The 25,181-nt window shown below is 48.1% G+C and overlaps 7 non-coding genes and 1 pseudogene across 7 annotated transcripts; all 8 read left to right on the forward strand.

Moving 5' to 3' along the window:
• The first annotated feature begins 785 nt into the window (after positions 1-785).
• Positions 786-976, forward strand: LOC130342205 (U2 spliceosomal RNA). Its single transcript, XR_008881891.1, has one exon. It is a non-coding gene; the product is annotated as a U2 spliceosomal RNA (small nuclear RNA).
• A 2,095-nt stretch (positions 977-3,071) lies between these two features.
• Positions 3,072-3,262, forward strand: LOC130342206 (U2 spliceosomal RNA). The gene has a single exon (XR_008881892.1). It is a non-coding gene; the product is annotated as a U2 spliceosomal RNA (small nuclear RNA).
• Positions 3,263-6,982: 3,720 nt separating this feature from the next.
• Positions 6,983-7,164, forward strand: LOC130342171 (U2 spliceosomal RNA). The gene has a single exon (XR_008881868.1). It is a non-coding gene; the product is annotated as a U2 spliceosomal RNA (small nuclear RNA).
• Positions 7,165-10,866: 3,702 nt separating this feature from the next.
• On the forward strand, positions 10,867-11,048 carry LOC130342172 (U2 spliceosomal RNA). Its single transcript, XR_008881869.1, has one exon. It is a non-coding gene; the product is annotated as a U2 spliceosomal RNA (small nuclear RNA).
• A 2,093-nt stretch (positions 11,049-13,141) lies between these two features.
• On the forward strand, positions 13,142-13,332 carry LOC130342232 (U2 spliceosomal RNA). Its single transcript, XR_008881915.1, has one exon. It is a non-coding gene; the product is annotated as a U2 spliceosomal RNA (small nuclear RNA).
• A 2,102-nt stretch (positions 13,333-15,434) lies between these two features.
• On the forward strand, positions 15,435-15,586 carry LOC130342178 (U2 spliceosomal RNA; annotated as a pseudogene).
• A 5,852-nt stretch (positions 15,587-21,438) lies between these two features.
• LOC130342164 (U2 spliceosomal RNA) lies at positions 21,439-21,620 on the forward strand. Its single transcript, XR_008881864.1, has one exon. It is a non-coding gene; the product is annotated as a U2 spliceosomal RNA (small nuclear RNA).
• A 2,101-nt stretch (positions 21,621-23,721) lies between these two features.
• On the forward strand, positions 23,722-23,912 carry LOC130342207 (U2 spliceosomal RNA). Its single transcript, XR_008881893.1, has one exon. It is a non-coding gene; the product is annotated as a U2 spliceosomal RNA (small nuclear RNA).
• Positions 23,913-25,181: the final 1,269 nt, after the last annotated feature.

Genomic DNA, 25,181 nt, shown 5'->3' on the forward strand with positions numbered 1-25,181 from the left:
GCTGTGATGTCACTCAATACCACTGACATCACTAGGTGTAAACAACATCTCTCCTTTGCTGTGTATGTGACTATGGAGCTGTTTGGTGATGTCGTCTATTATGGCCTTCATAGAAGCAACAGGAGATTGTTGCATCCATCTAGAACCCTCAGAACTACAGTGCTATGATGTCACTCACTTCCACAGGCCTTGCAGAGTGTAAACAACAACAACCCAGCTTTGTTGTGTATGTAACCATAGGGATTTGTGATGTCACCTAGAACCTTCACAGCAGCGACAGCTTTATGAGGAGCATCAGCACTGCTCTGCCTGAGCAGAACCATCACCGCCATAGGTTGTCAAATAACCCGGGTTTAACCCACACAGGTAAGTCCAATGGGGTGCAGGCATGTCCTCTATGCTTACAGCTTCCCGTGGGTGTTGGTTTGATACCGTTTGGGGACAGCCAAGGAGGCATCTGCAGGCAACAAAGGTAGGTGTGTGCTTGTGTGTGTGTTTCCTATGCAGATCCTAAGCCCAGTGTCACATGCAAGTAGGAGGAGTAAGAAGGGTTCCTGGCAAATCCGGGTTATGGATTGCATTTAAAAAGGCCCCGTGGGAGTGCAATGGGCCCCTGTCTTGCTGCTTAGCAATAATGGTATGGGTTTAGGTTCTGCTGTGTGTACTGGTGGTTGACTGCCCCCCAGCCCAGAGTGTGCATGGAAAATTGTCTGGCAGCCTCCCTGACAGCAAGCAGTGATAGTGCCCATGAAGGGCACCTTGTTGGGCCCGCCCCTTTCACGGTTATCGCTTCTCGGCCTTTTGGCTAAGATCAAGTGTAGTATCTGTTCTTATCAGTTTAATATCTGATACGTCCCCTATCTGGGGACCATATATTAAATGGATTTTTGAGAACGGGGGCCGATTTCGAAGCTTGCTTCCGTCGCCCTATGCATTGACCCGATATGGCAGTATCTTCGGGTACAGTGCACCACCCCCTTACAGGGTTAAAAAGAAAGATTCCTACTTTCATTGCTACCTGCTTGCTGGCTAGCCAGCTAGCCAGCCCTGTGGGCCTTGCTGCTGCTGCAGCCAAAAAACAAAAGGTGGTGCTGCTGCTGCTTCTGCTGCTTCTGCTTCTGCTTGTGTCTGGCCGCTGTTGGAGCGTCCAGGCACAGGACTTCTGCTGCTGCTGACTAAATGGCCTCCTTAATTGGATCATTTGAGTAGCCAGCACACCTGTGCAGGTAGGGCATGACATGATAGGCAGCTGCCTTGATAGCGGGTGGGTGCTGAATGTTCCTAATTGACAAAATAAGATTAATGCTTATGAAGAAATATAAAATCTCATCCCTTCCCCAATATCGCGCCACACCCCTACCCCTTAATTCCTTGGTTGAACTTGATGGACATATGTCTTTTTTCGACCGTACTAACTATGTAACTATGTAACATAACATGGGGGGGGGGGGGGGGTCTCCTGGCTGTTCACACAGGTGTGTCATTGCTGTACATTGACCATGCATTGCTTCTGTGGTATTGCAAAGGCAAAGACAAATGCTTCCAGCCATCCATTGCACTAATGGATTGGTCATCAGCTGGCTGTCTATGTCCCGCATCAATATAGACCAAAGTACAGAGGGTTAGGCTATGCTATTGTGCACCTACCTGATGCATCAGAAGGTGCGAGGCCCTTGCTAAATTCTGTGCACAGACTTTGAGATCTATACTTTAGACTGTATCTAAACCTGCTCCAACATGGACTGACATTCTGGCCTACTTTCAGCCGATGCGACTTGTCTGTCGCTGAACAGTCGCTTTTTATGTATTCAGCACCTATGTATAATGTTGTAAAAATGCTCTAGAAGCTAAAGTCGCAGAAATGTCACACATATTTGGCCTGCAACTTTCTGTGCGACAAATTCAGACAGGAAAAATCAGTATAAATCCTTAGAAAATTATCCCCCAGTGTCTCCATCTGCTGGCGGTATTGAATAAGCATTGCTGCACTGATGGGGTATGCATTAGACGAAAAAAAAGAAGAAAAAGAAGAATAATACGCCCAGAAAAGAGGCGAAAAGGAGAAAAACGTAAAAAAACGTGAAAAAAAAGTAAGAGGAAGAGAAGGGAAAAAAAGGTGGAAATGGGTTTAAAAGTGATTTCGGCGGAGAAATATATATATATATATATATATATATATATATATATATATATATATACGCGCACACACACACATATATATAAACGTATTCTCCGTTGAGATATTGCAGCCGCTGCTGTGTCCAGGCCCAGGAGCCTTAGCACTGTGCTGTGATGTCACTCAATACCACTGACATCACTAGGTGTAAACAACATCTCTCCTTTGCTGTGTATGTGACTATGGAGCTGTTTGGTGATGTCGTCTATTATGGCCTTCATAGAAGCAACAGGAGATTGTTGCATCCATCTAGAACCCTCAGAACTACAGTGCTATGATGTCACTCACTTCCACAGGCCTTGCAGAGTGTAAACAACAACAACCCAGCTTTGTTGTGTATGTAACCATAGGGATTTGTGATGTCACCTAGAACCTTCACAGCAGCGACAGCTTTATGAGGAGCATCAGCACTGCTCTGCCTGAGCAGAACCATCACCGCCATAGGTTGTCAAATAACCCGGGTTTAACCCACACAGGTAAGTCCAATGGGGTGCAGGCATGTCCTCTATGCTTACAGCTTCCCGTGGGTGTTGGTTTGATACCGTTTGGGGACAGCCAAGGAGGCATCTGCAGGCAACAAAGGTAGGTGTGTGCTTGTGTGTGTGTTTCCTATGCAGATCCTAAGCCCAGTGTCACATGCAAGTAGGAGGAGTAAGAAGGGTTCCTGGCAAATCCGGGTTATGGATTGCATTTAAAAAGGCCCCGTGGGAGTGCAATGGGCCCCTGTCTTGCTGCTTAGCAATAATGGTATGGGTTTAGGTTCTGCTGTGTGTACTGGTGGTTGACTGCCCCCCAGCCCAGAGTGTGCATGGAAAATTGTCTGGCAGCCTCCCTGACAGCAAGCAGTGATAGTGCCCATGAAGGGCACCTTGTTGGGCCCGCCCCTTTCACGGTTATCGCTTCTCGGCCTTTTGGCTAAGATCAAGTGTAGTATCTGTTCTTATCAGTTTAATATCTGATACGTCCCCTATCTGGGGACCATATATTAAATGGATTTTTGAGAACGGGGGCCGATTTCGAAGCTTGCTTCCGTCGCCCTATGCATTGACCCGATATGGCAGTATCTTCGGGTACAGTGCACCACCCCCTTACAGGGTTAAAAAGAAAGATTCCTACTTTCATTGCTACCTGCTTGCTGGCTAGCCAGCTAGCCAGCCCTGTGGGCCTTGCTGCTGCTGCAGCCAAAAAACAAAAGGTGGTGCTGCTGCTGCTTCTGCTGCTTCTGCTGCTTCTGCTTCTGCTTGTGTCTGGCCGCTGTTGGAGCGTCCAGGCACAGGACTTCTGCTGCTGCTGACTAAATGGCCTCCTTAATTGGATCATTTGAGTAGCCAGCACACCTGTGCAGGTAGGGCATGACATGATAGGCAGCTGCCTTGATAGCGGGTGGGTGCTGAATGTTCCTAATTGACAAAATAAGATTAATGCTTATGAAGAAATATAAAATCTCATCCCTTCCCCAATATCGCGCCACACCCCTACCCCTTAATTCCCTGGTTGAACTTGATGGACATATGTCTTTTTTCGACCGTACTAACTATGTAACTATGTAACATAACATGGGGGGGGGGGGGGGGTCTCCTGGCTGTTCACACAGGTGTGTCATTGCTGTACATTGACCATGCATTGCTTCTGTGGTATTGCAAAGGCAAAGACAAATGCTTCCAGCCATCCATTGCACTAATGGATTGGTCATCAGCTGGCTGTCTATGTCCCGCATCAATATAGACCAAAGTACAGAGGGTTAGGCTATGCTATTGTGCACCTACCTGATGCATCAGAAGGTGCGAGGCCCTTGCTAAATTCTGTGCACAGACTTTGAGATCTATACTTTAGACTGTATCTAAACCTGCTCCAACATGGACTGACATTCTGGCCTACTTTCAGCCGATGCGACTTGTCTGTCGCTGAACAGTCGCTTTTTATGTATTCAGCACCTATGTATAATGTTGTAAAAATGCTCTAGAAGCTAAAGTCGCAGAAATGTCACACATATTTGGCCTGCAACTTTCTGTGCGACAAATTCAGACAGGAAAAATCAGTATAAATCCTTAGAAAATTATCCCCCAGTGTCTCCATCTGCTGGCGGTATTGAATAAGCATTGCTGCACTGATGGGGTATGCATTAGACGGAAAAAAAGAAGAAAAAGAAGAATAATACGCCCAGAAAAGAGGCGAAAAGGAGAAAAACGTAAAAAAACGTGAAAAAAAAGTAAGAGGAAGAGAAGGGAAAAAAAGGTGGAAATGGGTTTAAAAGTGATTTCGGCGGAGAAATATATATATATATATATATATATATATATATATATATATATATATATATACGCGCACACACACACATATATATAAACGTATTCTCCGTTGAGATATTGCAGCCGCTGCTGTGTCCAGGCCCAGGAGCCTTAGCACTGTGCTGTGATGTCACTCAATACCACTGACATCACTAGGTGTAAACAACATCTCTCCTTTGCTGTGTATGTGACTATGGAGCTGTTTGGTGATGTCGTCTATTATGGCCTTCATAGAAGCAACAGGAGATTGTTGCATCCATCTAGAACCCTCAGAACTACAGTGCTATGATGTCACTCACTTCCACAGGCCTTGCAGAGTGTAAACAACAACAACCCAGCTTTGTTGTGTATGTAACCATAGGGATTTGTGATGTCACCTAGAACCTTCACAGCAGCGACAGCTTTATGAGGAGCATCAGCACTGCTCTGCCTGAGCAGAACCATCACCGCCATAGGTTGTCAAATAACCCGGGTTTAACCCACACAGGTAAGTCCAATGGGGTGCAGGCATGTCCTCTATGCTTACAGCTTCCCGTGGGTGTTGGTTTGATACCGTTTGGGGACAGCCAAGGAGGCATCTGCAGGCAACAAAGGTAGGTGTGTGCTTGTGTGTGTGTTTCCTATGCAGATCCTAAGCCCAGTGTCACATGCAAGTAGGAGGAGTAAGAAGGGTTCCTGGCAAATCCGGGTTATGGATTGCATTTAAAAAGGCCCCGTGGGAGTGCAATGGGCCCCTGTCTTGCTGCTTAGCAATAATGGTATGGGTTTAGGTTCTGCTGTGTGTACTGGTGGTTGACTGCCCCCCAGCCCAGAGTGTGCATGGAAAATTGTCTGGCAGCCTCCCTGACAGCAAGCAGTGATAGTGCCCATGAAGGGCACCTTGTTGGGCCCGCCCCTTTCACGGTTATCGCTTCTCGGCCTTTTGGCTAAGATCAAGTGTAGTTTCGGCTCACTTGGTCTGGCCAGAGGGTGTCTGGGGTACCCGGCTCCTTGGCCTTGGGGGATCGTCCTTCCTAACGGAGGGACTTCACCCCCTTGCTGCAATTGGGGAGCCGGCCTAGTCCCCGGACAACGGGGAGCGATCCCCTTTCACTGCCCACATTCTGTGGGGGAGTGTCTTTTGTTCCTGTTGGACGTGATTTTCTACAAGATGGCAGAAGAACCGGAGATGCCTGGAACCAGAGAAGAGGAGATGCCCTTTTTCGGGAGGATTAAAAATGGCGTTCGCATCCTGCTGAAGGACTCTGCTAAGAGAGGAAGAGGACTTTCTTTTGTAGTGGAGGACATGCTGTTTGGACTTCTGCACGTATCCAAGGTACAGATTCTGTCTATGCTGGAATTCCCCAAGAGGGGGTGTTATGACATAATCTTTGTCTCTGATGAAGATTGTGATTCATTTTGTAAGAAAGTGGATGCCTCTAAGACTCATGTAATCTGGGAAGGCGTGGAAGTTATTCCCCATTTTCCAGGGAAAGAAAAAATATTGACTGTAAGAATGTATAGTCCATATATCCCTGAAGAGGACATAGTTGTTTTTTTGGACCAGTTTTGTGAAGAGATTGTGCCTTTGGGTAAAGTATTTAACCAGTATGGGGTTTGGACAACAAAATGGAAGTTTAAAGTAAAATTTAGGGAGGAGGCGGGAGGGGGAACAGTGTTTCCTCCTTCCCGTTTCAAGATAGGTTCCATAAATGGGGACCTGTTTTTTGCTGGAATGCAGAATTTCTGCCGTAAGTGCAGACAATATGGACACCTGAAAGATGAATGTACGTATCTATGGTGTTATAAATGCCAGAAGGAAGGACATGGAACAGAGTCGTGTACCCAGAGGGGTAAATGTAATTTGTGTAACCAAAGTGGACATTTGTACGCAAATTGTCCAAAGAAGAAAAAGAAGAGAGAAGATGTGGGTTTGCTGCAAGATGAACCAGAAATTAATAAGAAGACTGGGCATTACTCTAAAAACTGCCCAGAAAAATCTGTGGCTATGGAGTTTGAAAGTGAAGTAAAGTTGAAGAGGAAGAAAAAAGAAGAAGAAAGTGGGAGTGAGGCTTCTGAAGGGGAGCCAACAGAGGAATTGAAGAAAAGATTTCTTGGTGAATATTTTGTTGGTTTTTTGGGCGAGGTGCTGGACCAAGCCCCAAAGGAAGAAAGAGAAGTATTTGTGCAAGATTTACTAAAATTTAAAATAAAAGTGAACACTCGACTTGAAACTGCGAGGGAAAAAGTATTGCAGTCCTTAAAGCCTGATGTGGGACGCTTCATGGCGACCTACCAAGTGTCGCCATGGTTGGCAGTTCCAGTTAAAAAAGCTTTGAAGAGTGGAGCTCTTCAATTCGGATTAATTGATTATTTGGGAGTTTTTGCTTGGAGAAAGGGTTTGATTTTGGAATAAGGTTTATTTGAGTTTTTGTTGTTAGTTATGTTGTTTTAATTTGTTTTATTTTGGAAATAAATAAAAAAGTTACCTGATGATGAGCACAAAAATCTAGTTCACATAAGATCTTAGAACTATGATTTAGTTCTGAGGGAAACTTAAAAAAAAAATCTGTTCTTATCAGTTTAATATCTGATACGTCCCCTATCTGGGGACCATATATTAAATGGATTTTTGAGAACGGGGGCCGATTTCGAAGCTTGCTTCCGTCGCCCTATGCATTGACCCGATATGGCAGTATCTTCGGGTACAGTGCACCACCCCCTTACAGGGTTAAAAAGAAAGATTCCTACTTTCATTGCTACCTGCTTGCTGGCTAGCCAGCTAGCCAGCCCTGTGGGCCTTGCTGCTGCTGCAGCCAAAAAACAAAAGGTGGTGCTGCTGCTGCTTCTGCTGCTTCTGCTTCTGCTTGTGTCTGGCCGCTGTTGGAGCGTCCAGGCACAGGACTTCTGCTGCTGCTGACTAAATGGCCTCCTTAATTGGATCATTTGAGTAGCCAGCACACCTGTGCAGGTAGGGCATGACATGATAGGCAGCTGCCTTGATAGCGGGTGGGTGCTGAATGTTCCTAATTGACAAAATAAGATTAATGCTTATGAAGAAATATAAAATCTCATCCCTTCCCCAATATCGCGCCACACCCCTACCCCTTAATTCCCTGGTTGAACTTGATGGACATATGTCTTTTTTCGACCGTACTAACTATGTAACTATGTAACATAACATGGGGGGGGGGGGGGGTCTCCTGGCTGTTCACACAGGTGTGTCATTGCTGTACATTGACCATGCATTGCTTCTGTGGTATTGCAAAGGCAAAGACAAATGCTTCCAGCCATCCATTGCACTAATGGATTGGTCATCAGCTGGCTGTCTATGTCCCGCATCAATATAGACCAAAGTACAGAGGGTTAGGCTATGCTATTGTGCACCTACCTGATGCATCAGAAGGTGCGAGGCCCTTGCTAAATTCTGTGCACAGACTTTGAGATCTATACTTTAGACTGTATCTAAACCTGCTCCAACATGGACTGACATTCTGGCCTACTTTCAGCCGATGCGACTTGTCTGTCGCTGAACAGTCGCTTTTTATGTATTCAGCACCTATGTATAATGTTGTAAAAATGCTCTAGAAGCTAAAGTCGCAGAAATGTCACACATATTTGGCCTGCAACTTTCTGTGCGACAAATTCAGACAGGAAAAATCAGTATAAATCCTTAGAAAATTATCCCCCAGTGTCTCCATCTGCTGGCGGTATTGAATAAGCATTGCTGCACTGATGGGGTATGCATTAGACGAAAAAAAAGAAGAAAAAGAAGAATAATACGCCCAGAAAAGAGGCGAAAAGGAGAAAAACGTAAAAAAACGTGAAAAAAAAGTAAGAGGAAGAGAAGGGAAAAAAAGGTGGAAATGGGTTTAAAAGTGATTTCGGCGGAGAAATATATATATATATATATATATATATATATATATATATATATACGCGCACACACACACATATATATAAACGTATTCTCCGTTGAGATATTGCAGCCGCTGCTGTGTCCAGGCCCAGGAGCCTTAGCACTGTGCTGTGATGTCACTCAATACCACTGACATCACTAGGTGTAAACAACATCTCTCCTTTGCTGTGTATGTGACTATGGAGCTGTTTGGTGATGTCGTCTATTATGGCCTTCATAGAAGCAACAGGAGATTGTTGCATCCATCTAGAACCCTCAGAACTACAGTGCTATGATGTCACTCACTTCCACAGGCCTTGCAGAGTGTAAACAACAACAACCCAGCTTTGTTGTGTATGTAACCATAGGGATTTGTGATGTCACCTAGAACCTTCACAGCAGCGACAGCTTTATGAGGAGCATCAGCACTGCTCTGCCTGAGCAGAACCATCACCGCCATAGGTTGTCAAATAACCCGGGTTTAACCCACACAGGTAAGTCCAATGGGGTGCAGGCATGTCCTCTATGCTTACAGCTTCCCGTGGGTGTTGGTTTGATACCGTTTGGGGACAGCCAAGGAGGCATCTGCAGGCAACAAAGGTAGGTGTGTGCTTGTGTGTGTGTTTCCTATGCAGATCCTAAGCCCAGTGTCACATGCAAGTAGGAGGAGTAAGAAGGGTTCCTGGCAAATCCGGGTTATGGATTGCATTTAAAAAGGCCCCGTGGGAGTGCAATGGGCCCCTGTCTTGCTGCTTAGCAATAATGGTATGGGTTTAGGTTCTGCTGTGTGTACTGGTGGTTGACTGCCCCCCAGCCCAGAGTGTGCATGGAAAATTGTCTGGCAGCCTCCCTGACAGCAAGCAGTGATAGTGCCCATGAAGGGCACCTTGTTGGGCCCGCCCCTTTCACGGTTATCGCTTCTCGGCCTTTTGGCTAAGATCAAGTGTAGTTTCGGCTCACTTGGTCTGGCCAGAGGGTGTCTGGGGTACCCGGCTCCTTGGCCTTGGGGGATCGTCCTTCCTAACGGAGGGACTTCACCCCCTTGCTGCAATTGGGGAGCCGGCCTAGTCCCCGGACAACGGGGAGCGATCCCCTTTCACTGCCCACATTCTGTGGGGGAGTGTCTTTTGTTCCTGTTGGACGTGATTTTCTACAAGATGGCAGAAGAACCGGAGATGCCTGGAACCAGAGAAGAGGAGATGCCCTTTTTCGGGAGGATTAAAAATGGCGTTCGCATCCTGCTGAAGGACTCTGCTAAGAGAGGAAGAGGACTTTCTTTTGTAGTGGAGGACATGCTGTTTGGACTTCTGCACGTATCCAAGGTACAGATTCTGTCTATGCTGGAATTCCCCAAGAGGGGGTGTTATGACATAATCTTTGTCTCTGATGAAGATTGTGATTCATTTTGTAAGAAAGTGGATGCCTCTAAGACTCATGTAATCTGGGAAGGCGTGGAAGTTATTCCCCATTTTCCAGGGAAAGAAAAAATATTGACTGTAAGAATGTATAGTCCATATATCCCTGAAGAGGACATAGTTGTTTTTTTGGACCAGTTTTGTGAAGAGATTGTGCCTTTGGGTAAAGTATTTAACCAGTATGGGGTTTGGACAACAAAATGGAAGTTTAAAGTAAAATTTAGGGAGGAGGCGGGAGGGGGAACAGTGTTTCCTCCTTCCCGTTTCAAGATAGGTTCCATAAATGGGGACCTGTTTTTTGCTGGAATGCAGAATTTCTGCCGTAAGTGCAGACAATATGGACACCTGAAAGATGAATGTACGTATCTATGGTGTTATAAATGCCAGAAGGAAGGACATGGAACAGAGTCGTGTACCCAGAGGGGTAAATGTAATTTGTGTAACCAAAGTGGACATTTGTACGCAAATTGTCCAAAGAAGAAAAAGAAGAGAGAAGATGTGGGTTTGCTGCAAGATGAACCAGAAATTAATAAGAAGACTGGGCATTACTCTAAAAACTGCCCAGAAAAATCTGTGGCTATGGAGTTTGAAAGTGAAGTAAAGTTGAAGAGGAAGAAAAAAGAAGAAGAAAGTGGGAGTGAGGCCTCTGAAGGGGAGCCAACAGAGGAATTGAAGAAAAGATTTCTTGGTGAATATTTTGTTGGTTTTTTGGGCGAGGTGCTGGACCAAGCCCCAAAGGAAGAAAGAGAAGTATTTGTGCAAGATTTACTAAAATTTAAAATAAAAGTGAACACTCGACTTGAAACTGCGAGGGAAAAAGTATTGCAGTCCTTAAAGCCTGATGTGGGACGCTTCATGGCGACCTACCAAGTGTCGCCATGGTTGGCAGTTCCAGTTAAAAAAGCTTTGAAGAGTGGAGCTCTTCAATTCGGATTAATTGATTATTTGGGAGTTTTTGCTTGGAGAAAGGGTTTGATTTTGGAATAAGGTTTATTTGAGTTTTTGTTGTTAGTTATGTTGTTTTAATTTGTTTTATTTTGGAAATAAATAAAAAAGTTACCTGATGATGAGCACAAAAATCTAGTTCACATAAGATCTTAGAACTATGATTTAGTTCTGAGGGAAACTTAAAAAAAAAATCTGTTCTTATCAGTTTAATATCTGATACGTCCCCTATCTGGGGACCATATATTAAATGGATTTTTGAGAACGGGGGCCGATTTCGAAGCTTGCTTCCGTCGCCCTATGCATTGACCCGATATGGCAGTATCTTCGGGTACAGTGCACCACCCCCTTACAGGGTTAAAAAGAAAGATTCCTACTTTCATTGCTACCTGCTTGCTGGCTAGCCAGCTAGCCAGCCCTGTGGGCCTTGCTGCTGCTGCAGACAAAAAACAAAAGGTGGTGCTGCTGCTGCTTCTGCTGCTTCTGCTTCTGCTTGTGTCTGGCCGCTGTTGGAGCGTCCAGGCACAGGACTTCTGCTGCTGCTGACTAAATGGCCTCCTTAATTGGATCATTTGAGTAGCCAGCACACCTGTGCAGGTAGGGCATGACATGATAGGCAGCTGCCTTGATAGCGGGTGGGTGCTGAATGTTCCTAATTGACAAAATAAGATTAATGCTTATGAAGAAATATAAAATCTCATCCCTTCCCCAATATCGCGCCACACCCCTACCCCTTAATTCCCTGGTTGAACTTGATGGACATATGTCTTTTTTCGACCGTACTAACTATGTAACTATGTAACATAACATGGGGGGGGGGGGGGTCTCCTGGCTGTTCACACAGGTGTGTCATTGCTGTACATTGACCATGCATTGCTTCTGTGGTATTGCAAAGGCAAAGACAAATGCTTCCAGCCATCCATTGCACTAATGGATTGGTCATCAGCTGGCTGTCTATGTCCCGCATCAATATAGACCAAAGTACAGAGGGTTAGGCTATGCTATTGTGCACCTACCTGATGCATCAGAAGGTGCGAGGCCCTTGCTAAATTCTGTGCACAGACTTTGAGATCTATACTTTAGACTGTATCTAAACCTGCTCCAACATGGACTGACATTCTGGCCTACTTTCAGCCGATGCGACTTGTCTGTCGCTGAACAGTCGCTTTTTATGTATTCAGCACCTATGTATAATGTTGTAAAAATGCTCTAGAAGCTAAAGTCGCAGAAATGTCACACATATTTGGCCTGCAACTTTCTGTGCGACAAATTCAGACAGGAAAAATCAGTATAAATCCTTAGAAAATTATCCCCCAGTGTCTCCATCTGCTGGCGGTATTGAATAAGCATTGCTGCACTGATGGGGTATGCATTAGACAAAAAAAAAGAAGAAAAAGAAGAATAATACGCCCAGAAAAGAGGCGAAAAGGAGAAAAACGTAAAAAAACGTGAAAAAAAAGTAAGAGGAAGAGAAGGGAAAAAAAGGTGGAAATGGGTTTAAAAGTGATTTCGGCGGAGAAATATATATATATATATATATATATATATATATATATATATATATACGCGCACACACACACATATATATATAAACGTATTCTCCGTTGAGATATTGCAGCCGCTGCTGTGTCCAGGCCCAGGAGCCTTAGCACTGTGCTGTGATGTCACTCAATACCACTGACATCACTAGGTGTAAACAACATCTCTCCTTTGCTGTGTATGTGACTATGGAGCTGTTTGGTGATGTCGTCTATTATGGCCTTCATAGAAGCAACAGGAGATTGTTGCATCCATCTAGAACCCTCAGAACTACAGTGCTATGATGTCACTCACTTCCACAGGCCTTGCAGAGTGTAAACAACAACAACCCAGCTTTGTTGTGTATGTAACCATAGGGATTTGTGATGTCACCTAGAACCTTCACAGCAGCGACAGCTTTATGAGGAGCATCAGCACTGCTCTGCCTGAGCAGAACCATCACCGCCATAGGTTGTCAAATAACCCGGGTTTAACCCACACAGGTAAGTCCAATGGGGTGCAGGCATGTCCTCTATGCTTACAGCTTCCCGTGGGTGTTGGTTTGATACCGTTTGGGGACAGCCAAGGAGGCATCTGCAGGCAACAAAGGTAGGTGTGTGCTTGTGTGTGTGTTTCTTATGCAGATCCTAAGCCCAGTGTCACATGCAAGTAGGAGGAGTAAGAAGGGTTCCTGGCAAATCCGGGTTATGGATTGCATTTAAAAAGGCCCCGTGGGAGTGCAATGGGCCCCTGTCTTGCTGCTTAGCAATAATGGTATGGGTTTAGGTTCTGCTGTGTGTACTGGTGGTTGACTGCCCCCCAGCCCAGAGTGTGCATGGAAAATTGTCTGGCAGCCTCCCTGACAGCAAGCAGTGATAGTGCCCATGAAGGGCACCTTGTTGGGCCCGCCCCTTTCACGGTTATCGCTTCTCGGCCTTTTGGCTAAGATCAAGTGTAGTATCTATTCTTATCAGTTTAATATCTGATATGTCCCCTATCTGGGGACCATATATTAAATGGATTTTTGAGAACGGGGGCCGATTTCAAAGCTTGCTTCCGTCGCCCTATGCATTGACCCGATATGGCAGTATCTTCGGGTACAGTGCACCACCCCCTTACAGGGTTAAAAAGAAAGATTCCTACTTTCATTGCTACCTGCTTGCTGGCTAGCCAGCTAGCCAGCCCTGTGGGCCTTGCTGCTGCTGCTGCAGCCAAAAAACAAAAGGTGGTGGTGCTGCTGCTGCTGCTGCTTCTGCTGCTTCTGCTTCTGCTTGTGTCTGGCCGCTGTTGGAGCGTCCAGGCACAGGACTTCTGCTGCTGCTGACTAAATGGCCTCCTTAATTGGATCATTTGAGTAGCCAGCACACCTGTGCAGGTAGGTCATGACATGATAGGCAGCTGCCTTGATAGCGGGTGGGTGCTGAATGTTCCTAATTGACAAAATAAGATTAATGCTTATGAAGAAATATAAAATCTCATCCCTTCCCCAATATCGCGCCACACCCCTACCCCTTAATTCCCTGGTTGAACTTGATGGACATATGTCTTTTTTCGACCGTACTAACTATGTAACTATGTAACATAACATGGGGGGGGGGGGGGTCTCCTGGCTGTTCACACAGGTGTGTCATTGCTGTACATTGACCATGCATTGCTTCTGTGGTATTGCAAAGGCAAAGACAAATGCTTCCAGCCATCCATTGCACTAATGGATTGGTCATCAGCTGGCTGTCTATGTCCCGCATCAATATAGACCAAAGTACAGAGGGTTAGGCTATGCTATTGTGCACCTACCTGATGCATCAGAAGGTGCGAGGCCCTTGCTAAATTCTGTGCACAGACTTTGAGATCTATACTTTAGACTGTATCTAAACCTGCTCCAACATGGACTGACATTCTGGCCTACTTTCAGCCGATGCGACTTGTCTGTCGCTGAACAGTCGCTTTTTATGTATTCAGCACCTATGTATAATGTTGTAAAAATGCTCTAGAAGCTAAAGTCGCAGAAATGTCACACATATTTGGCCTGCAACTTTCTGTGCGACAAATTCAGACAGGAAAAATCAGTATAAATCCTTAGAAAATTATCCCCCAGTGTCTCCATCTGCTGGCGGTATTGAATAAGCATTGCTGCACTGATGGGGTATGCATTAGACGAAAAAAAAAGAAGAAAAAGAAGAATAATACGCCCAGAAAAGAGGCGAAAAGGAGAAAAACGTAAAAAAACGTGAAAAAAAAGTAAGAGGAAGAGAAGGGAAAAAAAGGTGGAAATGGGTTTAAAAGTGATTTCGGCGGAGAAATATATATATATATATATATATATATATATATATATATATATACGCGCACACACACACATATATATTAACGTATTCTCCGTTGAGATATTGCAGCCGCTGCTGTGTCCAGGCCCAGGAGCCTTAGCACTGTGCTGTGATGTCACTCAATACCACTGACATCACTAGGTGTAAACAACATCTCTCCTTTGCTGTGTATGTGACTATGGAGCTGTTTGGTGATGTCGTCTATTATGGCCTTCATAGAAGCAACAGGAGATTGTTGCATCCATCTAGAACCCTCAGAACTACAGTGCTATGATGTCACTCACTTCCACAGGCCTTGCAGAGTGTAAACAGCAACAACCCAGCTTTGTTGTGTATGTAACCATAGGGATTTGTGATGTCACCTAGAACCTTCACAGCAGCGACAGCTTTATGAGGAGCATCAGCACTGCTCTGCCTGAGCAGAACCATCACCGCCATAGGTTGTCAAATAACCCGGGTTTAACCCACACAGGTAAGTCCAATGGGGTGCAGGCATGTCCTCTATGCTTACAGCTTCCCGTGGGTGTTGGTTTGATACCGTTTGGGGACAGCCAAGGAGGCATCTGCAGGCAACAAAGGTAGGTGTGTGCTTGTGTGTGTGTTTCCTATGCAGATCCTAAGCCCAGTGTCACATGCAAGTAGGAGGAGTAAGAAGGGTTCCTGGCAAATCCGGGTTATGGATTGCATTTAAAAAGGCCCCGTGGGAGTGCAATGGGCCCCTGTCTTGCTGCTTAGCAATAATGGTATGGGTTTAGGTTCTGCTGTGTGTACTGGTGGTTGACTGCCCCCCAGCCCAGAGTGTGCATGGAAAATTGTCTGGCAGCCTCCCTGACAGCAAGCAGTGATAGTGCCCATGAAGGGCACCTTGTTGGGCCCGCCCCTTTCACGGTTATCGCTTCTCGGCCTTTTGGCTAAGATCAAGTGTAGTATCTGTTCTTATCAGTTTATACTGACCTGGCAGGGGAGATACCATGATCGCTACGGTCTGAAGAACTCCAAGCATTGTGGTAGAGATTTTGCGTAGTACGATTGCAGTACTTTTCGTTCTTATTAGAACCGCATTTCTCTAGAGCATACCACCTGAAGATCGTCTCCTGCCTGCCTCGGAACATCTGAAGAAGGAGAAGATCTTGAAGACTGCAGCTCCGGAAGAAGCCGACGAAGAACCTGGAAGAAGGGAATCGGCGGTGAATTCCGGAACAGCGGCGAAGAGGAAGGCGGCGCAGAATCTTTTCGAAGAAACTCGCTGCCTCTGGAGAAGGATTTGCATAGCTCCTCCCACCGGGACCGGATCTGCATAGCTCCTCCCACCCGGGAAAGAAGACTTTGCGAAGCCTCTCTCCACAAGCAAGCAAGGAAGCGGAAAAGAGCCTGCTGGAAGAAGCCATGGCCTCAACCAGCAAGTCCACCCAGGAGGCTGCAGGGCAAGGCCTGGAGGTCCAGCCCCAACCACAGCAAGCTTCAACCTCCACCACGGCAAGGCAGAAGGGCGGCAGAAGTCCTAACCTGGAAGCCCCAACCCTGGAGCCCTGGATGAGGCAGACTGTTGCCTTGAAGCTCAAGCCCGTGGACGGAAGGGTGCCGGACATGTCCCACGACGTGTTCTGCAAGAAGATGCTGGCGGATCAAGGCTTCCCCACGGCTGACACCCTGGGAATAGCAACCTTCTTTTCGGGAATCTTCTACATCACCTTTGCCACCATTGGGACCTGTAGAAGATACTGGGAGGTGGTGAAAGCGGCGAGTCCCGAATCCCCTTTCTCTCGCTTTGTGGGCAACTGCCTTATTCAAAGAGAGGAGAGGCGGGTGACGGTCTCAATGCGGAACCCACACACCCCAGGCACGGACATCTCGACCTTCCTGAAGCGCTTCTGCACCGTGGTGAGGGAGCCCACCCGCATCCTGAACTCACTCGGATACTGGACCTGCAAGTGGTCTGTGGTCGTCAGACTCAACAAGAACCCTGCTTCTCCAGACGGACTACAGCACCTGCCAACGACATTTTCCTTGGGCAACTCCACAGGACTTATCTTCTACCCGAACATGCCGCAGACCTGCAGGAGATGTGGCAAGATGGGCCACGAGGGCAAGGACTGTACGGAGGATGCCTGCAGGTATTGCCGTGTGACAGGTCACACGACCAAGGACTGCCCCAAGAGCAAGACCTGCAACCTCTGCGGACTGGCAGCCCACAGCTACAAGGACTGCCCCCAGAGGGAGAGAACATGGGCATCTGTGGCAGCGAGAGCACCGAAGCCAGCCCCAGCTCCGGAGCCAACACCACGGATGGCCAAGCCGACCAAGGAGGGTAAGAAGGCGAAAGCCACCACCCCCTGCCCTGTCCCGCCCCTCCCCTGCCCCTCCCGCCCCATCCCCTGCCCCTCCCCGCCCCATCTCCTGCCCCTCCCGCCCCATCTCCTGCCCCTCCCGCCCCATCTCCTGCCCCATCCCGCTCCACCCCCGCCCCATCCCGTCCCACCCCTGCCCCACCCCGTCCCACCCCTGCCCCTCCTGCCCCATCCCGTCCCACCCCTGCCCCTCCTGCCCCATCCCGTCCCACCCCTGCCCCTCCTGCCCCATCCCGCCCCCACCCCTGCCCCCCCGTACCCCACCCCGGCCCACCCCTGCCCCGTCCTCCCCTGCCCGGCCCACCCCTGCCCCGTCCTCCCCTGCCCGACCCACCCCTGCCCCGTCCTCCCCTGCCCGGGCACTCTCTCCTGCCCCCCGCCCCACCCAGCCTCCTTTCTCTCCTGGCCCAGCAGCACCTAACCCCCCTCCAGCTGCTGGTGCCCGCCCTTCGGAGGACTTTCCTGTGATTCCTCCCCCAGGTACCATACAGAGGAAGAGGAAAGGAAGGGACAACGCATCAGAAGAGTCCCACAAAAGAAAGATAATCGAGACCTGCGAGACCCCTCAAGCTTCAGATGAGGAGGAGGAGATGGAGCAGGTCTGCGAGAGCCTTGAAGCTTCAGAAGGAGAGGAGGTGATGGAGCAGGCCCAAGTGGAACAGGTCCAAGCAGAGCCAGTCCAAGCTCAATCTATGGAGGAGCTGCTGCAGGACCCAGAGGTCAAGAAAATCCTGGACACTCCGTCCAACACGGTCTACGACGAGTTCTTGGAAGGGCGCTACGAGAAGCCACACGAGCCGACAGGCGCCAGAGAAGAGGACCCGTCCGACCAGACTGGTAACTAGTATCAGAACTAACCTCTCTTTTTATTCCCATGGCTGATCTCAACATCTTCTGCATTAATGTGAGGAGTATTAGAGCTTGGTTTAGATTTCAGACTGTTCTTACGTTCTTAGATTCCCAGAGGTGTGATGTTTACATGTTGCAGGAATGTGCTTTGTCTGTTTCTAGGTCTTACAACCATCTGGCCAGGCAGTGGCCTCACGGCCCTTCCTACTGGTCTGGTGGGGGCGACAATAGGTCTGCGGGGGTGGCCATCCTGATCAGGGGAGGTAACTTTGCACTTGATTCCGTCCGGGAGCTCGTCTGTGGCAGACTTCTTGTCGCAGACGGTTCCTGGGCGGGTGAGCCCGTGCGGCTCATCAACGTGTATGCCTCCCCTGAGAGGGATGTCCGACTGGAGGTTCTCCAGGCCCTGCGGGCTGAACTCGCCACCACTAGGGCAGTAGTGTTGGGTGGTGACTTCAACTGCCCCATTGAGGTGGACGGGCGCAGTTCTGGCACATCCGCCAACCTGGACGTGACGTCTAAACTGCTGATTGAGATGGTGACGGAGGCATCCTTGCAGGACGTTGTCGGGTCCATCGGGAACGGCTCCGTAAACTATACGTGGAGCCGCCCCGATGGCTCGCTCCGTTCTCGGATAGACTTCATCTTCACTTCGAGAGCAGTCAGAAAGGTGTCGTACTCTATGGTCCCCTGCTTCTTCTCTGACCACAGGGCCATTCGATTCCGGGGGACTCTGGGCCATGGATTCCCACCTGGCCCAGGCTCCTGGAAGTTGAATTGTGCCCTGTTGGAGCAGAGGGAGGTCATGGAGGAACTTAGGGATGCGTACCTTGTATGGCGAAATGACAAATGTCTGTTCAAGTGCATCAGCGATTGGTGGGAATATGTTAAAGTCGAATTCCGTTGTTTCTTTCAGGCAAAAGGCAGACAACAGGCGTGTGCGAAGAAGTGGGACTTGAGGAAACTGCAGCGCGAGCTGCGGTCCCTGCAGGACCTGCTCCAGTGTGGCTGGGACGTCAGGGAGGAGCTGGAGGAGACCAAAAAGAGCTTGAAAAGGCACTTTGAGGAGGAATCCAAGCGAATCGTCTTTCGTTCCAAGGTGGAGAACCTGGAGAAGGGTGAGAAATGTAACTCTTTCTTTTTCAGGAAGCTCCATGCCGGCCACACGCCCCTGACTGAGCTACGAGATGAGACCGGACACATGAGGAGCGGCAAGGAGGAAGTGATGGGGGTCGTCCACGACTTCTACGGCAACCTCTACGCCCCCAAGTCATTCGACCCCGAAGCCGCCGAGAGGTTCCTGTCAGGTGTCACTAACGTTGTTGATCCCGCAGGTGCGGCGGCTATGGACGATCCCTTGACGGTGGGGGAGCTGCTCTCTGCCGCTAAATCCTTTAAGCCCGGCAGGACCCCGGGCAGTGACGGTCTCCCGGCCGAGCTCTACGTAGCGCTGGGTGACCTGATCTGTCCGGACCTGTTGGAGGTGTACGAGGAGATGGTGGTGGGGGGCAGAATGCCTCCGTCGTTGAGGGAAGGGATGATCACGATCTTGTATAAGCGGAAGGGGGAGAGATGTGACCTGAAAAACTGGCGTCCCATCTCTCTCCTGAACGTGGACTACAAGATCCTCGCCAAGGTGCTGGCCAACAGGCTGAAACCTGTCATGGGGCAGATCGTCCATCCGGACCAGACCTGCAGCATTCCTGGCCGCAGGATTGCCGACAGCCTTGCCCTTGTGAGAGACACGGTCCATTACATCCAGGACCGCGGGGGCCGCGCCGCCCTGGTCAGCTTAGATCAGGAGAAGGCGTTCGACCGTGTCTCCCACGCATTCATGGACAGGGTTTTGCGCAGGCTGGGTCTGGGGAAGATGTTTTGCTCTTTTGTTAACGTTATGTATTTTGACATTTACAGCACGGTGTTGGTGAACGGCTGGAAGACTGACCCCTTTCCTATTCTTTCAGGGGTTAGACAAGGCTGCCCTCTTTCACCTCTCCTTTTTGTTTGTGTTATAGAGCTCTTCGCTGAGACTATCCGGCAGAATGGAGAGATCAGAGGGATCACCGCACCAGGACCAGATCGCCACGAGGTCAAGTGCTCGCTCTACATGGACGACGTGACCGTCTTCTGCGCTGACCAGCGTTCGGTGACTGCACTCGTCCAGACCTGCGAGGACTTCGGCAGAGCTTCGGGGGCAAAAGTCAACTGCGGGAAGTCGGAGGCCATGCTCTTCGGGGAGTGGCACCTGGCTTCTTCCGCCCCCTTCCTCTTTACTATTAAGCCGGACTTCATTCAAATTCTTGGAGTCTGGTTCGGGAAGGAAGGAGCGGCCCTTAAGTCTTGGCAAGACCGACTAGGAAGGATAAACTCAAAGATCGGACTGTGGAGCTCCAGAAAGCTCACGATGGAAGGCAAGGCACTTGTCCTGCGGAGTGAAGTTTTGCCTGTGCTCCAATATACCGCACAGGCCTGGCCTCCCCATACCACCGTTTGCAAGGCCATCACCCGGACAGTGTTTGGCTTCATCTGGGGCAAAATGGACAGAGTCAAGAGGACCGTGATGTACAAGGAACCCCGCAAGGGTGGGAAGGGAATACCCGACATCCCCGCTCTGCTGAGGGCCTCCTTTGCATGTGTCACGGTGCAGCGGACTCTTGTAGAAAAGACTGGCTCAGCGGGCAGGTCCATGTCTCGCTTGCTTCTCATGCCCCTCTGGAGACAGCTGGGCTGGGACAAGTGGGACAGCTCCATCCCTTACAACTGGAACACTCCCTGGTTCTATGGGGATGTTGTCCGGTTTGTGAGGGAGCACCAGCTGGAAGGACTGAAACCAGACCTATGGAAGCCAAAGACAATCCACAAGCTCATCCGAGCTAAGGACTCGACCGAGCTGGTTCCGGGACTCCCCGCAGCCACTGCAGAGACAGTTTGGAACAATGTGGCCTCAAAGCGGCTTACCAATGGACACAAGGACTTGTCGTGGATGGCCGTCATGGGAGGTCTCTCTCTCAGGTCATTCATGCATGCCCGCAACCTGTGCAAGACCCGGTACTGCCCCCGTTGCCCCTACGTGGAGGAAACATCTTTCCACGTGTTTTGGCAGTGCCCCTTTGCACAGGGTCTGTTGGACGCCCTAGAACATGAACTCAGAGACTCAGTGCCCAGGAGCTGCCTATCGTACCATTCGGTGCTTTACGGCCTGTTCCCTGGGACCCACGACGTGGAGGCCATCCAGGAGGCCTGGCGCCTTATGAACTGTTTTAAGGACGCAGTGTGGCTTGCCAGGAACCGCCTCGTGATCAACAGGGAAAACATGTCCGTCCGGGACTGCCGCAGGTTCATCAAGAACCTGCTTAGAGACTATTCCATCTTGGACAGCTCGGCCGTTGATGAGGAAGAAGAGGAGTGAAGACCCCTCTCCTTCTCCCATGTCTCCCTGAAGATACAGCCCAACAGTTTGGCCCTGTGATCCGCCCCCTCCCTACCCCCACATAGTCGCCCACACCCCTACCCCGATCACAGATTGTATTATTTGGTTTTTGTTTGATCTCTTGTGCCTTTATATTGCAGGATTGAGCTGAATGTTAGAGTAGCATGGTGTGCGATGTATAGCTTAGGGAACCTTTGCTGTGTATTGTACTATCATGCTTTGTGTGACTGTAATTTATTGTACGACTTGTAATGACTGAACGGTAAATAAAGCTCTTTCAATCAAAAAAAAAAAAAATCTGTTCTTATCAGTTTAATATCTGATACGTCCCCTATCTGGGGACCATATATTAAATGGATTTTTGAGAACGGGGGCCGATTTCGAAGCTTGCTTCCGTCGCCCTATGCATTGACCCGATATGGCAGTATCTTCGGGTACAGTGCACCACCCCCTTACAGGGTTAAAAAGAAAGATTCCTACTTTCATTGCTACCTGCTTGCTGGCTAGCCAGCTAGCCAGCCCTGTGGGCCTTGCTGCTGCTGCAGCCAAAAAACAAAAGGTGGTGCTGCTGCTGCTTCTGCTGCTTCTGCTTCTGCTTGTGTCTGGCCGCTGTTGGAGCGTCCAGGCACAGGACTTCTGCTGCTGCTGACTAAATGGCCTCCTTAATTGGATCATTTGAGTAGCCAGCACACCTGTGCAGGTAGGGCATGACATGATAGGCAGCTGCCTTGATAGCGGGTGGGTGCTGAATGTTCCTAATTGACAAAATAAGATTAATGCTTATGAAGAAATATAAAATCTCATCCCTTCCCCAATATCGCGCCACACCCCTACCCCTTAATTCCCTGGTTGAACTTGATGGACATATGTCTTTTTTCGACCGTACTAACTATGTAACTATGTAACATAACATGGGGGGGGGGGGGGTCTCCTGGCTGTTCACACAGGTGTGTCATTGCTGTACATTGACCATGCATTGCTTCTGTGGTATTGCAAAGGCAAAGACAAATGCTTCCAGCCATCCATTGCACTAATGGATTGGTCATCAGCTGGCTGTCTATGTCCCGCATCAATATAGACCAAAGTACAGAGGGTTAGGCTATGCTATTGTGCACCTACCTGATGCATCAGAAGGTGCGAGGCCCTTGCTAAATTCTGTGCACAGACTTTGAGATCTATACTTTAGACTGTATCTAAACCTGCTCCAACATGGACTGACATTCTGGCCTACTTTCAGCCGATGCGACTTGTCTGTCGCTGAACAGTCGCTTTTTATGTATTCAGCACCTATGTATAATGTTGTAAAAATGCTCTAGAAGCTAAAGTCGCAGAAATGTCACACATATTTGGCCTGCAACTTTCTGTGCGACAAATTCAGACAGGAAAAATCAGTATAAATCCTTAGAAAATTATCCCCCAGTGTCTCCATCTGCTGGCGGTATTGAATAAGCATTGCTGCACTGATGGGGTATGCATTAGACGAAAAAAAAGAAGAAAAAGAAGAACAATACGCCCAGAAAAGAGGCGAAAAGGAGAAAAACGTAAAAAAACGTGAAAAAAAAATAAGAGGAAGAGAAGGGAAAAAAAGGTGGAAATGGGTTTAAAAGTGATTTCGGCGGAGAAATATATATATATATATATATATATATATATATATACATATATATATATATATATACGCGCACACACACACATATATATAAACGTATTCTCCGTTGAGATATTGCAGCCGCTGCTGTGTCCAGGCCCAGGAGCCTTAGCACTGTGCTGTGATGTCACTCAATACCACTGACATCAATAGGTGTAAACAACATCTCTCCTTTGCTGTGTATGTGACTATGGAGCTCTTTGGTGATGTCGTCTATTATGGCCTTCATAGAAGCAACAGGAGATTGTTGCATCCATCTAGAACCCTCAGAACTACAGTGCTATGATGTCACTCACTTCCACAGGCCTTGCAGAGTGTAAACAACAACAACCCAGCTTTGTTGTGTATGTAACCATAGGGATTTGTGATGTCACCTAGAACCTTCACAGCAGCGACAGCTTTATGAGGAGCATCAGCACTGCTCTGCCTGAGCAGAACCATCACCGCCATAGGTTGTCAAATAACCCGGGTTTAACCCACACAGGTAAGTCCAATGGGGTGCAGGCATGTCCTCTATGCTTACAGCTTCCCGTGGGTGTTGGTTTGATACCGTTTGGGGACAGCCAAGGAGGCATCTGCAGGCAACAAAGGTAGGTGTGTGCTTGTGTGTGTGTTTCCTATGCAGATCCTAAGCCCAGTGTCACATGCAAGTAGGAGGAGTAAGAAGGGTTCCTGGCAAATCCGGGTTATGGATTGCATTTAAAAAGGCCCCGTGGGAGTGCAATGGGCCCCTGTCTTGCTGCTTAGCAATAATGGTATGGGTTTAGGTTCTGCTGTGTGTACTGGTGGTTGACTGCCCCCCAGCCCAGAGTGTGCATGGAAAATTGTCTGGCAGCCTCCCTGACAGCAAGCAGTGATAGTGCCCATGAAGGGCACCTTGTTGGGCCCGCCCCTTTCACGGTTATCGCTTCTCGGCCTTTTGGCTAAGATCAAGTGTAGTATCTGTTCTTATCAGTTTAATATCTGATACGTCCCCTATCTGGGGACCATATATTAAATGGATTTTTGAGAACGGGGGCCGATTTCGAAGCTTGCTTCCGTCGCCCTATGCATTGACCCGATATGGCAGTATCTTCGGGTACAGTGCACCACCCCCTTACAGGGTTAAAAAGAAAGATTCCTACTTTCATTGCTACCTGCTTGCTGGCTAGCCAGCTAGCCAGCCCTGTGGGCCTTGCTGCTGCTGCAGCCAAAAAACAAAAGGTGGTGCTGCTGCTGCTTCTGCTGCTTCTGCTTCTGCTTGTGTCTGGCCGCTGTTGGAGCGTCCAGGCACAGGACTTCTGCTGCTGCTGACTAAATGGCCTCCTTAATTGGATCATTTGAGTAGCCAGCACACCTGTGCAGGTAGGGCATGACATGATAGGCAGCTGCCTTGATAGCGGGTGGGTGCTGAATGTTCCTAATTGACAAAATAAGATTAATGCTTATGAAGAAATATAAAATCTCATCCCTTCCCCAATATCGCGCCACACCCCTACCCCTTAATTCCCTGGTTGAACTTGATGGACATATGTCTTTTTTCGACCGTACTAACTATGTAACTATGTAACATAACATGGGGGGGGGGGGGGGGTCTCCTGGCTGTTCACACAGGTGTGTCATTGCTGTACATTGACCATGCATTGCTTCTGTGGTATTGCAAAGGCAAAGACAAATGCTTCCAGCCATCCATTGCACTAATGGATTGGTCATCAGCTGGCTGTCTATGTCCCGCATCAATATAGACCAAAGTACAGAGGGTTAGGCTATGCTATTGTGCACCTACCTGATGCATCAGAAGGTGCGAGGCCCTTGCTAAATTCTGTGCACAGACTTTGAGATCTATACTTTAGACTGTATCTAAACCTGCTCCAACATGGACTGACATTCTGGCCTACTTTCAGCCGATGCGACTTGTCTGTCGCTGAACAGTCGCTTTTTATGTATTCAGCACCTATGTATAATGTTGTAAAAATGCTCTAGAAGCTAAAGTCGCAGAAATGTCACACATATTTGGCCTGCAACTTTCTGTGCGACAAATTCAGACAGGAAAAATCAGTATAAATCCTTAGAAAATTATCCCCCAGTGTCTCCATCTGCTGGCGGTATTGAATAAGCATTGCTGCACTGATGGGGTATGCATTAGACGAAAAAAAAGAAGAAAAAGAAGAATAATACGCCCAGAAAAGAGGCGAAAAGGAGAAAAACGTAAAAAAACGTGAAAAAAAAGTAAGAGGAAGAGAAGGGAAAAAAAGGTGGAAATGGGTTTAAAAGTGATTTCGGCGGAGATATATATATATATATATATATATATATATATATATATATATATACGCGCACACACACACATATATATAAACGTATTCTCCGTTGAGATATTGCAG

This window comes from Hyla sarda, unplaced genomic scaffold, assembly GCF_029499605.1.
Source record: "Hyla sarda isolate aHylSar1 unplaced genomic scaffold, aHylSar1.hap1 scaffold_643, whole genome shotgun sequence".
NCBI classification, from domain to species: Eukaryota; Metazoa; Chordata; class Amphibia; order Anura; family Hylidae; genus Hyla; species Hyla sarda.